This window comes from Mercenaria mercenaria, unplaced genomic scaffold (genome assembly GCF_021730395.1).
Source record: "Mercenaria mercenaria strain notata unplaced genomic scaffold, MADL_Memer_1 contig_2272, whole genome shotgun sequence".
Taxonomy (NCBI): domain Eukaryota; kingdom Metazoa; phylum Mollusca; class Bivalvia; order Venerida; family Veneridae; genus Mercenaria; species Mercenaria mercenaria.
Window position 1 is genome coordinate 6,844 of NW_026460321.1, and position 18,284 is coordinate 25,127.

Here is an 18,284-nt window from a genome sequence, read left to right on the forward strand (position 1 = left end):
ATCAACGTTGTTCAATATGGTTCTTGTTCCCTGTTGAAAGTACAGTACAGTAAAATGGTTATTCTGTATTTTTTCAGGGACAGCAGTGTAGTTGTTGGGTAGAGAACAGACGAAGACTGATTTCTGTGTTCAGCTTTATTCTCAAATAAATTACATATTCGGTATTATGAAAAATTATTTTCTTCTTGTACTTTAACGCGTGCATTCGCCATCATGATGGGTCACTACCTAACAATCCAATAGCAATAGTGACGTAAAAAGAACATTTTCTCCCTAAATCAAAACCACTTACCAGTTTATGTGAAGACAATACACATTTATACAAAACTACATGATATTGACGTGACTGACAACGATCATTATATATATATATGAACAGAAACGCAAGAGACAACAGGCACAAAACAAACACAAAATGAAATACAGTGCAGGACTGCCTCGGACCGATCAATGGTAAACACCAAAACAATCCATGTACCAAAGTTACAGGACAGTTTAAATAAAAGTTAAGCCCGCACTGTGAACACAAGTAATTTACAAAAAGATGATATATAATACACAAACTAAAATACAGATTAAACACTTTTTAACATTGCGCTGCTTGATGATCGCTAGAACAAAATAATATTTCCAGAAGCTTCAACACTTTTCTCTGACAAATACATATTTTATACACAAAGACATGCAGTTTTCGTTTAAATGTTATGTTGCAGATATTATTGGCAGATATTGTTTGCCAGTAAAAACCAAATTATCTTTTCTGTAGAAGTGTCAAAACGATTGAGACAAAATAAGAATCGTGTAAGTACATGTACTTTGAATATGGTGACAACTTATTTTCGGATGATTTTACTTTTCGAATAGGCAGTCTAAAGGAAGTTATTGGAACAAATGTGAGAAAATGCTTCCGACCCAAAATATGAAGGAAGTTTTATGCATATATGTCTCTCATAACAGTGCTATAAACGTTGTTTGTTTGTTGTTGGGGTTTTTTTTTTAAACAAAAATGGACAATTCCTCTTCTTTTGTTTAGGATGACCTTGAATAGGGACTAATGTTTTCAAATTTGAAAGATTTACCTGGTATTCCGTAAAAATACCTGTATTTGTCATTTTCTCCGCGGCATATTACCTAGTTGGCACAATGAAGGTTAATTCAAATGAAAGACGGAATCTGTATATCTAAACAAACAATGGTATATAAATATTATGGTAAATGCTCAAAAATGCAAGTTGCAGACATTTACATGAATCTTAAACGAGTATGAATATCATGATAATAACATTATACATGTGTACCTGCAGACTTAACATGAATTAAGTTTTTCCAAATATATAACTTTAAATCGGATAAACAGTGGACTGTGATATACCAAACAATGAACTATGGATGAAGGTGTAAGTATCCACCCGGCTTTCGTAAGTGTATTTATTATTTTTGGTGGCTGCTGCTACCAGAGTCAAAAAGTATGCAATATTTGCGATATCTACCAGTTCTTAACACTATCCAAACAACAACATTGAACATAGTTCCAGCCTTTCCATAAAACAATTATGATATGTGGTGCTACCAGGTAGGACTTAAAAACATTTTATTGTACAAAAAATAACAACATATACTGAAATTTACGTTTAATTAAAACAGCTAAGTGTAATAATAAAACATGCAAATTTATGGTCCCGTAAACATCTACCTATTTTATTTAAAAACCGTACCCGGGCCACAATACGAAACTGGCCCCTGCCACTAAAGCATTCATTTCCTGATACCTTTTCTGTTGTCGTACGATCTGAAGGCCAGTGTCATAAAAAGAATTGCGCGTCCAGGAAGCATACTCCTTTATTATATTATGAATTGTATAAAAGCATTACAAAAATTATATGTGATACCACATCAATGTAACCAACATATACCAGGTGGTAGGACGTAAATGGTGTCTTTCGGTGGTTTAAGTGAGAAAATTGTGTTTATCGGGTAAATATGGCGGATTTCGTTGACAAATCATCACCCTAGGGCGGATATTTTGCCAAGTATGTGAGTTATTCTTTTACTTTAAAAACATTGCATACGTGCATTCTGTGACCACGCTATTTATCTCCTCCCGACAATTTACCTGAGAGTCTGTACCTGGCGCCGTAAAAACTTATTGAACGCTTTATACGGAGATGAATAGTTGTAGTCCTGCTGAAGTCCACTTTTCCAACGATTTTTGTGAAAACAGTACAAGTTCGGCCACATTTATGATAGCCAAGGCTGTAGAATTATTAATTCTTACTTAGGACTGCATAGCACAAGTGTAAGAACCTTTTATTGTTGATGTTTCCTTCTTTAAGCCGATTTCAGTATCTTACGGGGAACTTTAAAACATTTTGGTCTCTATGCGGGTCATTCTGTACTGTTTAAGAGTTACTAGTATGATACCATTCCAGTGTACAAGGAAAGTCGCCACAAACCGAACCGTTTTCAGTTGTGACGTTTTATATTTGCAAGCAGTTAACAAGAAAATTTAACAAACTTAAGGATGATTTATTTTATTGTGTTGTACTGAATTTCATAAAGTGTGTGCGTAAATGTAAGTTCATGCTAAATGCAATCAGTAATTGTGAATAGATTATGGCATTTACACGTTAGAATAGTAAATTGTGATTACCACGTACCGTGATGTTCAGTCTGATACATATTTGTCGTTTCCTAGTTGCGGGTTTAGTGCTTATAACATTGGACCTTTATTCACAATTATTGATTGCATTTAGCATGTACTTACATTTACGCAAAATCGGCAATGAATTGTTCTTGCACTTGTGCTATGCAGTCATAAGTAAGAATTAATAATTCTACAGCCTTGGCTATCATAAATTCGTTCGAACTATATATATCCTCTGAACTTCAACGCTTATATACGACCATACAATGCGGTTTCGAGTACGAGTCTATCATTCTTTATTTGAATACAAATGTATAGTCTATTTATACAAATGTAAATCAAATCAAGTACTATCCGACCAGGGATACCTACGAAAGACCCGTGGTGACATTTCAACTTCATTATTTCACGCTTTCTGCTTCATGATTTCACGATTTCCACTTCATCAATTCACGAATTCACGATTTCTGCTTTCTGATTTCACGATTTCCACTTCATGAATTCACGAATTTACGATTTCACGATAAAACTTCACGATTTCACGGTTTCGCGAATTCACGATATCACGATTTTCACTTTACGAATTCACGATTTCACAATTTCCTCTTCATGAATTCACGATTTCACCATTAAACTTCACGATTTCTTGATTTCACGATTTCACGAATTCACGGTTTCACCATTAAATTTCACGATTTCACGAATTCACGATTTCCACTTCAAGAATTCACGATTTCTCGATTTCACGATTTCATAATTATAGTACAATTTCAACTTCTCGCGATTTTATTAGTCACATGACTAATGTATGACGTAGAAAACCGCGGGTGATATTCGCTACATGTAAGATGGCGTGTTATATAATTTTACAACCAGGTTTAGGTACTGAAAGTGAAAACTGGCCGAAAATGCCTCAACTGATGAGGAAATAGACTTACAAACAATACTTTTAGAATGCATTATTGCTTAAAATGTGAAATTGTTCCAGTCCCTTTTTTCGGTTTTAGTAAGCTCCCCATCTTTAAGCTATTAAATGAAAAGCGATGCATCTTATTCACATGTAAGCTATTGCCACCTGCTGTGTAAATGGTATGCAAACTGAGTTGATCAAGAGTACGGCCTTACCACGAGGACCGTTTAAAACGTAAAAAAGCGGCTTAGACGTTTTACTACGTTACAGGCGTGGAAAGGATATACATACAAAATATAAATTCAATCCATGCAAGCATTCTCTTTTAAATGAACAGAAACCAATGTGTCTATGGACGGAAAGACGGATTCCAAAATAACGGAATGACGGACGGACAACTGCAAGGCTTAATGCTCCGTCGCCATAAATGGCGTGGGCATAATAAACATACTTAATATATTTTGGATTGTCTAAAACATTAAAGCTACTTGGGCATCTTATTTTGTTCATACATGTTTTAGTGTTGAAAGTACCAAATACTGTGTTGGTACAGACACCAATATCCCTCCCCAACCTCCACACAGACGTATGCAGGAGTATAAACTCATCCTCTGTAACGTCATATTGTGTTTACTTTCCAATGTTTACCCTATATTGTACTGGTTTATCATTATGTTTCTTTACCTACAGCCTACATGGATACGTAGCCCAGATGATACCGGCGCTGTCGTAGTAACAGAAAGGTACCGAGTTCGAATCCGGTCGGCGGACCTTTTTTCCCGCACGGTACTTTCTTATTCGACTATATAGTTATCTTGAGTTTCAAGAGCTTCACGAATTATGCGTACAGAATAAATTGGGTAGAAAACGTTCGTTAATTTTCTCCACATAAAATGGCTATGTACACGTTTTAACTGTAAAGAGTATTTGGAGAATAACGAGAAAGCAAATATCTATTCTAAAACACAATGGACTGACGGTGAGACAGGTACATGTTGCATTAACATTCGGTATACTTCATAATAAAATAAATGATTGATATTTTGAAAAAAAAAAACTAACAAGAAAAAACATTTAAAAACAACATTTTTTCAAATCAAAGAAAGCAAATGTAAATGGTCTTTCAAATAATATAATTATATTTTTTGCTACAAAAAATACATAAAATATTCATCGCCTACCACTGGTTTCAAACTTACATCGCCTGCGTGACAAGTAGCCAACACATCGACTGGGTCATACCTTACCATATCGTAGGCATTGTACCTAATTTAAAGAATATTTAAAAAATGGAATAAAAAAGTAAATATTGTCATATATGATGTCATTGCATGATACAACAACTTTTATTTTCAATGTTCTGTCATCAGTAATGGAATAATGTTCAAAAGATGATCAACAACAAAGAGTCCTACCTGTGTAAAGGGAAGGTAACTGTGTAACTAAATATTGGTTACTTAAGACAGTACTAGTTATCTCCCTTATCAATTTGCGTATAAAGTGTCAGAATTGACCCTAAATTGACCTATGGTCTGTTTCATGTAGCTATCAAAGAAAACACTGATGTTCTTAAAGGCAAAGAAAATCTCCTATATAAGTGACACCCCCCCCCCCCCCCCCCCCCCCCCCCCCCCTCAAATACCAGATTTTTTTAATCCCCAATATACAAGATCCTATCTGTTCCAGTCTGATAAGGGTCCATAAAACCCCTGTAGACTTGACATGTAGCCTAATTATTGTCAGAGAATCATGACTTTTATTGCCTACAGATAAATTGGTTATTTCCTGTGTTTTGCATTTCATTGATTGAAATGCTTTTTTTTATTTTTTTAGAATGTACACAAATGTTTTTTTAATTGATGTTGATTAATGTCCCGGCCAATTAAATTATATCTCTTATAGCAAAGCAATTCTCACTCCTTAACCTTTAAATAATTATTTAAAACTTAATAAAAGAAATTAAAAGTTTGTTTATTCAATGATTATGATCTTTTTATCAAAAGTAACGAAAAAAAAAAGAAAAAAAAAAGATAATTGCTGGATTTTATTAGAAATTAAAGAAGCGTTCAGTTGCATTTTTAATAGATAAAATGGAATATGGACAGAAGGGTTTTATATATTAAAAATGCATAATTCCCCTTGTGTTGTCTAAATAACGTTTCTTTTATGTATAATAAAATCCAGCAATAAAGAGATATCATTGTTCAAAATACACATACTTTATTATTTCTAAAAGCTATGTGCCTGAATGCATTTTTTTTTATATTTTTGATTAAAAAACAACAGCAATGATGAAATGTAATTGTTAAAAAATTTGATTATTAAAAATATGATAAAAACACTGTTGTATCTTATCACGTTGTTTATTTAGCCCTAATTCAATCAAGCTTTCTAAACTGGTTATAAAGGTGAGAACTGATTTGCTATGAAGGTGAGAATTATCACCTGTAATTTATATACTGTACAGTAGCTATACAGTAGCTTATTATGATAAATGGTAATGCACTTTGCTGACAGTAAAAATATGAATTATATAAAAATGGACGTTTTCATGAGATAAAGAACATAGCTACAATTCATTAAAAACATAAGATCATCAAAAATAAGCCAACCAATTTCTAGGAAAAGGCAACTTCATAGTAACAGAGAAAATCAAAAAGTACTGGAAAATAGGTCAAATGTTGCCTTATAGTACTACTTCTTACTGTTTGAATAATGCCAGTTCAAATCAAAATACAACATTTTTGGAAACTTTTATGAAAGTTTTATGAAGGCTGCTAAAGACCAGTAGCCTATAATGTGATATAAAATCTGAAATACAAAACGTTTGACTAGTACAGTGGTGACATCACTTTAGTGTTTCTAATGTAACCATGCCACTATCAAAGTTGACAGGGAACTAAAGGAAATTAACCTGCAAAGTTTCGTGAAGACTAATCAATAATATATTGTCCAGACAAACAAATCAGGCCAGGCACAGGCACACCATTTGGACAACTAAGTCTACATTTCCGTAAACTGGCACAACAAAAAGTAATGACAATATAAAATACTGAAAACATACTCATGACAAGTACAAAAGGGCCAACATTTCTGAGTCATAGAACTTTCTGATCTTAGGATGCTGAATGAGGTAACATGTTACACAAAATATTGCTATGGTAAGAAAGGGCAATAATTATGAAAAAAGCCAAATGCAGTTATGGAACTAGTGCATTTAATGTCAAATTATTACAGTTTGCAATTGTAAGAAGTTTGATACATTTTTCATTAACAAAGTGGAAAGTGTTTTAGGTATTTTTATGACAAAACATGTCTCCCACCTATGTATACCTTTAGCTATGGCGGCTATTTTGTGCAGCAAAATGGAAAGTGTCGGTGATATGCAAAAATATACTTGGTACTGATCACTCCTGTGAATTTCATCAAAATCTGTTAAGTAGTTTTAACCTGTGAAAGCCGACAAGATTTTTCTATTTTTAGCTCTGGCTGCAATTTAGTGCATCGAAACGAAACATGCAAGCCATATGCACAACACAATGCTTAGTACTGATCAGTCCTGTGAAGTTTAATCAAAATCTGGCCAGCAGCTTGTCCTCTTAAAGCCAGACAGGCTTAATGCGGATAGACGAGAAGGCATAAACAATACCTCTCCCCACCTTTGGATGAGACATAATTCCGAGATAAAAGCTTACATACAATACTTTACAAAATCAGGATGCTAGAAAATGGATGTACAATACCTCTACTTATTCTTCAGTGAAACGAAAAAGGACAAAACACAAGTAATATGGAGGAGTTATGGGCCATGACACGTACGATAAACAAATGTTTTAAGACTGAAGAAAATGCATTGACTAGTTCAAAAATTTACATTAGTGTTTTAGTTCAATATAAACTTTGTCATACTAAAATGATATTGCAATTATAATGACCAATCACTTTTTAGATTTATGAAGGAGAAAAACAATTTATGCCAACTTTAAACTTACAACTTTAAAAGCGAAAATTATCAAACGTTTTACTGCGGTTTTGCATGAAATTAAATTTTGTCACCTTACAACTAATTAATGATTTTAATAATACTGATCACTATGATGTTAAGTTTGATTTGTGAACATACTGTGCTATAAACTGAGACAAAACAGTATTGATACACTACAAGACACAGTATTTTGAAAATTATAACAGTGTAATGTTTACATATTCTCAAAGTTTCTGAATCATATTTACATGCACGGCTGGACAGGACTTGTTGCTCTCTATATGTGTGTCCTACAATAACAGCAAATATGTAACAAAATTGATTCAGAAGGCTCCTCTATACTAAACTGTGCAGGCTGCAGACACTGATCTTGAACAATAGCTGAACGGTGATACTGAAGATTTCACAGGTAAATATCTGAAGAAAGAAATGCATAATGTTGTAACTCTGTATTCGAGGTGTCTGCAGCTCTTTAATATTCAAAATATGTATATTTCTGAATATAAGGTAGAATAAAAGTGTTACTGGATTAATAAAATTTCAACATATCTTATGCATAAGACCCATTTTAGTAGAATATATCAAGAGGCCAATAGTGACCCTAAGTCACTCACTTGACCTTACTATTTGACCTAAAATATATGTATGACACACTTTGTATTTTTGAATATTATGATTGCAGGCTATATTTTATTCTATATCTTAAATACTTTGAAAATAACACATCTTATACTTGACATTTCATAATTTATATCTTACATTCACCTTTTTAAGCTTATAACAATAGAATTGTGTTTACCTTTTTAATTAATTTCAGGAGAAAAATGTAAGATATTTGGAAAGTTACATTCATAAGTCTGTAACTATATGGTACTGTATAATTTCTTTTTGTAAGTTTAAAGTTTATATATCATACTTGACCCTTGGTCTCATGTGAAACAAACTTCACACAAGCCTCTTGAAGTGATATATACCAAATCAATAACTGAATTACATTGTAACTCTTTGAATATTGTAAACAATTACCTGAAGGTATCAATAACTGTGTTTAATTAAGTCATACAGATCAACACTGGTATTCTCATCATATGAATCCACAGAACATTTTACACTGAAATAAAGAAACAACTTCCTACAAATTTTGTACTTCAATTACTGAAATTTACAGATTTTACATCAAGTGACAGATATCATGAAAACATTGCATTAAAAAGATATTTAAACAAAATGGTTATTGCTATAGTGTATTTAAAAGCTTTGAAACATGGTTAATGGCTGACAATAGTAGTTCTTTTATCTCTGCATCATATGAAAGGCTAAGAGTTAAGAAGTCTGAATAGATATCTTTACCCAAGTCAAAATTTCTTGATTCAAAATGGTTGGCTGTACCATCCTTCATGAAACTTCATAAAATAATTTTAATTACATTTACAATGTGTATCTGTTAAATGTTTAGGGGAATGTAATTTTAATAACTGGCATTATATTACCATTGACATGTTAAACTTGTTAAAGAGTATCATTTGTATATCATTGTACCATCAGACCATCTTTCACTTCTATCAACCTGACTAGATATCTTGGACACTCTGAAATATATAAATGATAAAATCTGTGAACAGTTAACAATCATCATGCAGAAACTATAAAACCATCTTTATAAAATCACCTTAGCACCTTGATCTTAAAACATATTATTATTTCAAATTATTATTGTCCATTAACATATAATGTATCCCATCCATAATCATTACATGACTCCTTATATAATTTAACAGTTCATAGTTTGGAATGGCTTCCAGTCTAAATCCAGAAGTTGAAGAAAAACAAATTATGAAAGTTTATTTATGGTGTCATTTAAAAGAATGACCTGCCTGTTAATTGTCAACTGTTTGCTCTTTTTAATATTGATAGGCAATTGCATTTTATCAAATGTTGTCTAATATATATATATCAACTGTCAATAGTTTACAAGTGTTAATAAGTTGTCACTGACTTGTTTACTCTCAACATCATAAAGAGAGATAAAACTACATGTAAATTGTAAAACATTGTATGAGATACCCTTCCATCCTGTATAAATTGCCTTTAAAAAGAAATTACATAGAAGTATTATCCCACTGTTTTGACTGCCCCTGCTCTATCGAACTTTTCAAGCTTCTGCAGCCACTTTAATGTGTCATCTGTTCGCTTGTACTTCTGTCTGAAATGAGGTAATTATAATATTTCAATAACTTATAATAAATATATTATGTTATTATTTTCCTACAATTTGCAACAATTTATTTTGAAAATTCATTTTATCTCAATTTCATTCTGTTCTGACTATAGCTAAAATACATAGAACAGACTATAAGCTATTATAAGGTCAAAGGTCACTCTAAAAGGAAAAATCGGTAAACCTAGGCCCAGTTAATCACAGATGCTTTAGATAAGCTGTCATTTCACACAATAATTTGCTATAGGATTATGTATCTACAAACAAAAAACAAGAAAAAACAAATTAATAGAAAGAACATTTTTGGGCAATTTAAAAAGCCACAATGAACAGGTCTAGGAAAGTGGAGTATTTACAGATTATCTGTAAATTTACAGATAATCTATAAATTTACAGATTTTTCAATCTGTAATTTTACAGATCAAGTGTTTGAAAACTGCTAAAATTATATTTAGACACAAAATCGCAGCTTGAAATTAATTGATTTACTTATGGTATGTATAAATAAAGGTCAGTTGTAACTTTCAGTCATTTCTGTTGACTTTGATTTTTTTGAAAATGCCAAAAAATCAAAGTCAACAAAAATGGCTGAAACCCACAAATGACCTTAATTTATGCATGCTGTAAATAAACCAATTAATTCCAAGCTGCGGTTTTGAGGATAAATGTTATTTCATCAGTTTTCAAACACTTGATCTGTAAATTTACAGATTGAAAAATCTGTAAATTTATAGATTATCTATAAATTTACAGATAATCTGTAAATACTCCACTTTCCTAGACCTGATGAAAGTGAAAGTAGAAAGTCAATATTTTCTTATCGATTTTTCTTTCATAATTTCCATTTAAAGTGTAACAGTTTACTTTCATACTGTATTGAATAATCCATAAACATTATACTTACCGTTTAAATGCATGAAAAATCCTCATGGTACCCGTAAACTTATAATTTGTTGATAACCTCTCAGTTTTGGGCCGTTTTCACGTGAAAATACGAAACCGGTGTTGACATAAATGTTCTACTTCCGGCGGTATTCGATTGCGTAAATCGGCTCTAGTACTGTGTAGACATATTTCTATCTATTATAAGTATACAGGGGCCTCCGTGGCCGAGTGGTTAAGGTCGCTGACTTCAAATCACTTGCCTCTCATCGATGTGGGTTCGAGCCTCACTTGGGGCGTTGAATTCTTCATGTGAGGAAGCCATCCAGCTGGCTTACGGACGGTCGGTGGTTCTACCCAGGTGCCCGCTTGTGATGAAATAATGCACGGAGGGGCACCTGGGGTCTTCCTCCACCATTAAAGCTGGAAAGTCGCCATATGACCTATCATGTGTCGGTGCGACGTTAAATCCAACCAAAAAAAAAAATTATAAGTATACATTTGTTTGGGGATATACCGTGGTTATTTATAGTTTGTTGACAAAATGACGTCACTGTCAAAAATTGCCGGTGGATTAGTATAATGTAAACTTATTGATCTGCACATGAAGGTCAAGTATATTTGGAGACAAGGGGATATTTATACTCCATACATTAACATTCCGACCCTCTAATAGCCCACCTGACTATTAAGTTGTGTTTACATAATGTGCTATTCTGTTGCTTAGACACAATTTATCAAAGTTCTATTTTTAACTATTATACATTATAACCGGATATTTACATAAACCAGATGATATTAAAGTTTTCAATAGTGACGTGGGTATCTAATTTTAATGAATGAACTACGCTCTAGTAGTTTAGGATTGTCATTTTACAGCACAGATATAGCTTATACATGATATGTTTTGATACAGTTTTGATACAGTGAAAAGATTATCTAAATAGTTCGATTGAATTATAAAATAAAGCTTAGTAAATGAGGTAAATGCTTCATGAATGCTTAATAAAAAATAGATGTAGAATTGTGACAGGGAGACCAGGTTAGACAAAGGTATTCAAGATAATACTTACCACCAACTATGTTGATCATTTTGGTGAGTAATAATTTACTTCCTTCATATCATAAACAAAATTCAACAGCCATTGGTTAATCAGATTTTGGTCAAGTAACTGATGTTTAACAACTTATCTTTTTCACTTATTTTAAGTTCAATCACTTAGGTTTTTACTGCAGGGTTATGAAATTTGGTTTTCCTATCCTGGTTGCCTAACTAAGATAGAATTATAAAAGCATAAGTACAAACATTCTAAGAATGAAGAAAAATATTAGACATACTGTATTATATTTGTTGAAGATTTACATTAACAGTTATATATTTACGTGAAATTTATTAAAAATTGAAATTTGAAAAAAAAAGATTACTAAATCCCTTTGCATATCTCGGTTGCTTAACAAAGATAGATTGGATATAAATGAATCAAAAGCTACATCATGCAGTTTCAAAACATGTCTTTAGGTTAAGATTGTTAAAGTTTTTCAATATAAATGAATGCAAATGTAAAACTAGAAATTACATTGAAGTAAAAAGAAAAACAATGTACTTTTCTTTCTTAATATATTTATACTGAAGGGAGAAATTACAAAATTATATAGAAATCAATTAAATATATATGGCTATTAGGAGTCTTGCTCCATGTAATGGGCATTTTTGTATCTTAAGTAAATCTCTAACATAATGTACAAAAAGTGATAAATGTAACAAAATACTGTTTAAATGTGATTGACAACCTTTAAAAGTTTCCACCATTACAGTTTTCGACAATGTTTATAAACTTCACTAATTTCACTTACGTAACTTTAAGTAGAAGGAGAGCACTATTTTATCATTTGCACCCTTTATGAAGCTCACCTTGTTAAATATGGCATGCAAAATGAAATATTCTATCACTAGCTGTTTGTGCAGATGGGAATATTCGGCTCTCGGATAGCTGTTTAAATAGTTTCACTTGAGCCAGATATTCTATTTGCATCAGTGGAAAATCCTTATATGGTTTAGCCGAAATGTTATCGAAGAAGTCGAGGTTAAAGTTTATACAGAAAGGGGTATATATGATTTGAATAAGAAAATAACCACTGATTTTCGGCATTTTCAAAACAATATTAACAATATTTTTTTCATTATATTGATGTCTGTTCTAATAAAACAAAATGTCACATAAAGCAGGAAATTCTTTGTTTAAGTTATCACATTAATCGTTTTCGTGTTGCCATAGGTAAAAATTTAAATTTCCTAGTCAAAATTCTCCATCATAAAAATATTGTACAGAAACAAAAGAGGTCATCTTTTTTCTACGAATTAAGCTTTTTAAAGGGATTTCCTATAGTTTTTAATGCGCATCTTTCTGCGCAGCCGACACTTTCTATGGAAAACTGAACTGAAGTCAACATTTGTTGAAACATGTTACAGACAATCTTAAATATGAGGAATCTTGAATGAAATAACATTTTTGATAAGTTATATCAGTAATCAAATGTTGATACTGGTTTATGTTCTATTGACAAGTATCTTGCCTGACGGGTATCTTGCTATTTTTGTGGTTGTGTTTTCACATCGCATTTTAGTATAAAGACAGTGTTGTTCATATAATGTAAGATAATTGACTTAGTACTGATAAGACAATATCACCTTTCAGATTATTTAGTATGCAATTATAGAAAGAATTAAGAATTTTAAAAACTTTTTTTAAACTTTTAGCAGACATACATGTAATCAATTTGGGCAGGTTCGCGCCATTTCCGTCCGAACAGGTGTTTGTATTCTAGCGGTCTTAACATAAAATTTAGCCTGATGACCCATACATTTTTAGCCATTTTTATACTCACAATACAATTATCTATACACAAGAAAAAACGGAAAAAATTCTATGAAAGAGTTTTTGCAAAGTTTAAAAAAAATATTCTTCACTATGGGTATTTTTCATTGAAAAAAGTTCACAAAAGCAAATATGAAACAATATTTTTTTTTCATTTGTACCCATCATTGTAAGGATAGAGTATTACAAATATGACTATGATATCAAGTAAGTATATGATAAAATCTGTAATAAGAAAAAAAACATATTGTGCTGCCTGGATGTATATTTTGGTTTGTATTTATAAAAAAGCAGAAAATTATGAAAATGTTCAAAAATCGCTGACAGTTTCAGCAACAGTGGGTGTGTTCAAAGCAATTTTTCACAAAAACAAGCCTGGTGACCTATTATTTTTATTTGTTCATTGTTTGCAGCACACATTTTCTATCATATATATGAATTTAAAAAAATTCTATGAAAGGAAAAAAATTATCGGAATTCTCTTTAAGGAAGGTCCAATATAGATTAGTTGCCTTAGTTTAGTTCGATTTTAAAAATTGTTGTTCATGGCGCCAAATGTTCAGAAACTTCAAACTTAACTTAATGCCAACATGTAATAAAGCAAGTTACATAAACCATGAAAATCTTAGTCAAAGTTATATAGATCGTTTTCGAATGACCACCAAAGGTATCGGAGGTTTTAGCCATTTTGTAATTGTTCTGATATAGCCCTCCATCACAACATATTTTACAGTTTCAATAAGATGCCGATAATACTTTTACGAGTACTTCAGACATAAACAACAGCTGTTACTATTAGTGACAAATGCCCCGAAGCGTGCCAAAGAATGCAACAGTTGTCTCCACAAAATATGCTAGAAAAGTTTAGGTATGAATCATTTTGTGACCAGACACAAAAAGGTAGGGGTCTTGGTCTTGCGCATGACACATTATAGGGAACATTTGTGTCAAGTAATTTTAAAATCCCTTGATGAATGGCAGTGTTATTGAACGGACAAGAAACAGACCCTGTTAAAATTTGACTTAAAAGTGTGACCTTGACCTTGGAGCTAGGTGTCAGGGTCTTGCGGATGACACGTCATATCAATATAGGGAACATTTATGCCAAGTAATTTTAAAATCCCTTCATCGGTGGCAGAGTTAAGGACCGGACAAGGAACAGACCATGTAAACCTTTAACCTTTAAGTGTGACCTTGACCTTAGAGCTAGGGGTCTGGATCTTGCGCAAGACATGTTGTCTCATTATGAGGAACATTTATGCCAAGTAATTTTAAAATCCCTTGATGAAAGGCAGAGATATGAACAGGATACGAAACAGACCCTGTTAACGTTTGACTTCTACGTGTGACCATGACCTTGGAGCTAGGGGTCTGGGTCTTGCGCATGACATATCGTCTCATTATGGTAAACAATTATGCCAAGTTATTTTAAAATCCGTTCATGGATGGCTGAGTTATAGACCGGACAAGAAACAGACCCTGTAAACCTTTGACCTCTAAGTGTGACCTTGACCTTGGAGCTAGGAGTCTTGGTCTTGCGCAATGGTGAACATTTATGCCAAGTTATTTCAAATTCCCTCTATAGATGGCAGTGTTGCAGCTCGGACAAGAATTTACATGGACGCACGCACGGACGCAAGCGCGGAAGGACGGATTGATAGAGCGATTTTAATATGCCCACCTTCGGGGAATACAAGTAATGATCGAAGATTTAAGCATAACGGTTCGCAGTTAACGTCATCAAATAATTAATTAAATGCCCCCCATAACAGTAAGAGGAAATATCAAAATGTATTCAAAGCTACATAATATTTAAGCATCAAGCACTTTTGATAATATTATCAATGACTATATCAAGTCGTCAGAGTGTACGTCCGGCCTTTTTACTGTCATCTATGTAACAGTGTCTTGAACACTAGTTTCATTTCATATTCTTGGTTAGAGGGTATACTCATCCCGATTTATAGAAATGAGGTAGACCCCAAAGACCAAATCAGTTAAAGACTTAATACTAAAATAAGCTGTTTAGGGAAGCTCTTCATATCCATACTAAACTACAGACTAACAAGTCTGTTTTTAGAAAACAATTGTTTATTGAAAACCAAGCTGATTTCCGCAAAGGTTATTCCTGTGCCGACCATATATTTACATTCGTCACAAAAGGAAACGAAAACTTTCTGTCCATTTATTGATTTCTTTCAAGCCTTTGACAAAGTCTTGCGAGATGGTTTATGGAACAAAATCATGCGAAACTCAATAAATGGTAATTTTTTAAGTAATTTGCAACATGAACCAAAACATAAAATTTTGTATTTCACATAATGGATAATTTCCGGATGCATTCATATCCGAAATTGGTGTCTGACAGGATGAGAACCTTTCGCCTGTCCTCGTTTCATTATATTTAAATGACTTCCAATCTTATATGCATGTAAAAGGTTCCATCATTATTGAGCTAAAAGAACCTAAAGACTTATCATTATGTGTGTAGATGATACCATTATTGTTTCAGATTCACAAACAGATTTTCAATTAAAGTCAAACATTTTGATAACGATTCTAATGAATGGCACTTAGGAGAAAACATAAGTAAAACGAAAATCAGAGTATTTGATGCCCAACAATTTAGAAATTTACATTTAACTCGGTGACAAGCAAGTTGACATCACTGGGCGGTATTATAATCTTGGTGTCTCTTTCTCCTCTCCAAAAATGGCTCTTTTCCAAAAGGCCGAATAAGCCAAAACACTTTGTATTTGCCCTTCTCAATGTCCTCTGTTGCTAATTTACCAACTGACTTAATTATGAAATTTTATTCAAGCGTACGGTTTTGCCAATTTTAACTTAAGGAATCGAAATGTTTTGATTTGAAAACCTTAAACTTTAGCAAAATGTGCACAATGAATTCCTTAGAAAAAAAATACTTAAGCTAGGCGTCCAACCTCTATTGCATTCATGTATGAGACCCGTTTTTGATAATAGCGAAAATGCCGTATGATTTCTTACTTTCTTGAACCGTCTAATTACTTAAGATAGTAAAGCGGCTCTTGAAATTTATAAATGTTCAATCAGCCAAATGATGATTTTTAATGTATTGATAAGAATACTGACGAAAATCATACTAGTTTCTGTTGGTCGCCCAAATTAATGGGAAAATCAGTTTCAAATTAAGCAGAAAAATTTCTAAACAAATACAATGACTTCGAAAATTTTGATTGCGATCTTTGAGCTGGCTCGGAATGCAATTGTAGCTCGAAATTCGACTTTTTGAAAATTTAAATTTCGATCCTCGAGCTCTCGGAATTCAATCGTAGCTCTGAATTCGAATTTCAGTCATCGAACTTCGAAAGTTCGATTGTTTTGAAAATGAATTTCGATAATCTATCTTGCTAAAAATTCAATCACAGTTCAAACAATTTGAAATTCTATCTTCGAACTCGCTTGAAATTTACCTTATGTCGAAATTAGGCTTTTCGAAAATTTGAATTGTTTTCACAGCTGGCTCGAAATTTTTCCCAAACTCGAAAGTCGACTTTTTGAAAGTTTGAATTTTGATCTTCGAGATGGTGCGAAATTAAATCCTAGCTCGAAATTTAGCTTTAAAATTTTGAATTTTGATCTCTGACCTGGGTCGAAATACACCCCAAGCTTGAAGTTCGACTTATTGGAGATTTGAATTTTAATTTTCAAGTTGTTACTCGATACTCAGCTGTTTTGAAAATTACAATTTCGATCATCGAGCTGGTCCGAAATTCAATTGTTTTGTTGTGTTAACATCACACCGACACAACTAAAGGTCATCTAGCGACTTTCCAGCTTTGATGGTGGAGGAAGACTCCAGGTGCCCCTCCGTACATTATTTCATCACGGGTAGGCACCTTGGTAGAACCATCGACCTTCCGTGAGCCAGCTAGATGGCTTCCTCACATGAAGAATTAAACGCCCCGTGTAAGGCTGGAACACTCATCAGTGAGAGGCAGGTGATTTGAAGTCAGCGATATTAACCACTCGGCCATGGAACCCCCGAAATTCAATTGTAGTTCGTAATTTAACTTTCTGAATCTTCTAATTGGCTCAGAATACACCCAGCTCAAAATTTGACTTTCTACTGAAAAATCCGAGCATTTTTAAATATATGTAATAAACTGACTTCCGTATAGTTAAGTTTAATCAAAATAAGTTTGAAATGTAATTTTGACTCAGCAAGAGACTGTTTATAAAATGGAAATGTGGAATTTCATTGATAGGGCTTATAATTATTGTACAGACTATGAAATGTGGTTAAATGTTTCAGTTTTAATTAAGGGTATACGGATAACCTTGATCGTCTGTTACAGCATAAACGTTAGACACATTCTATTACATAGTTACATATATTACTGTATCTATTATGATGATATCGAAATACATAACTTAATGTCTTTCAAACGCATGAATGTTTATAAAACGAAAATAAATGATGCAGTTTCACCAGTGCAAAACAAAATTACGACAAAGTAATGTATACAGTTTGTATGATGAACATTTATAAGTATACTTATACGTAACATCGAGGCGTAACATCAAATAGGCAAAAAACTCCCAAAATTTCTCGAACATCAGTCTACATATAAACTAAATTGTTGAGGGGTTGCTAGTATTTAACAGCACACAATGTCAATAACAAAAGACTGGGTCATAAGTATGAATTGAACGGGAATATATAAATTCAAATATGTTTCATCATCATATACTTTACTACTGTATCAATTTTGAAAGTTCACACAAGG

At 32.7% G+C, this 18,284-nt stretch overlaps 1 long non-coding RNA gene across 1 annotated transcript; it reads right to left on the bottom strand.

The window, feature by feature from the left end:
* Positions 1 to 5,173: 5,173 nt before the first annotated feature.
* LOC123561097 (uncharacterized) lies at positions 5,174 to 11,729 on the bottom strand. The gene is made up of 5 exons (XR_008369039.1): positions 10,662 to 11,729; positions 9,643 to 9,742; positions 9,030 to 9,128; positions 8,566 to 8,650; positions 5,174 to 7,956 (listed from the first exon to the last, which is right to left on the bottom strand). It is a non-coding gene; the product is annotated as an uncharacterized LOC123561097 (long non-coding RNA).
* Positions 11,730 to 18,284: the final 6,555 nt, after the last annotated feature.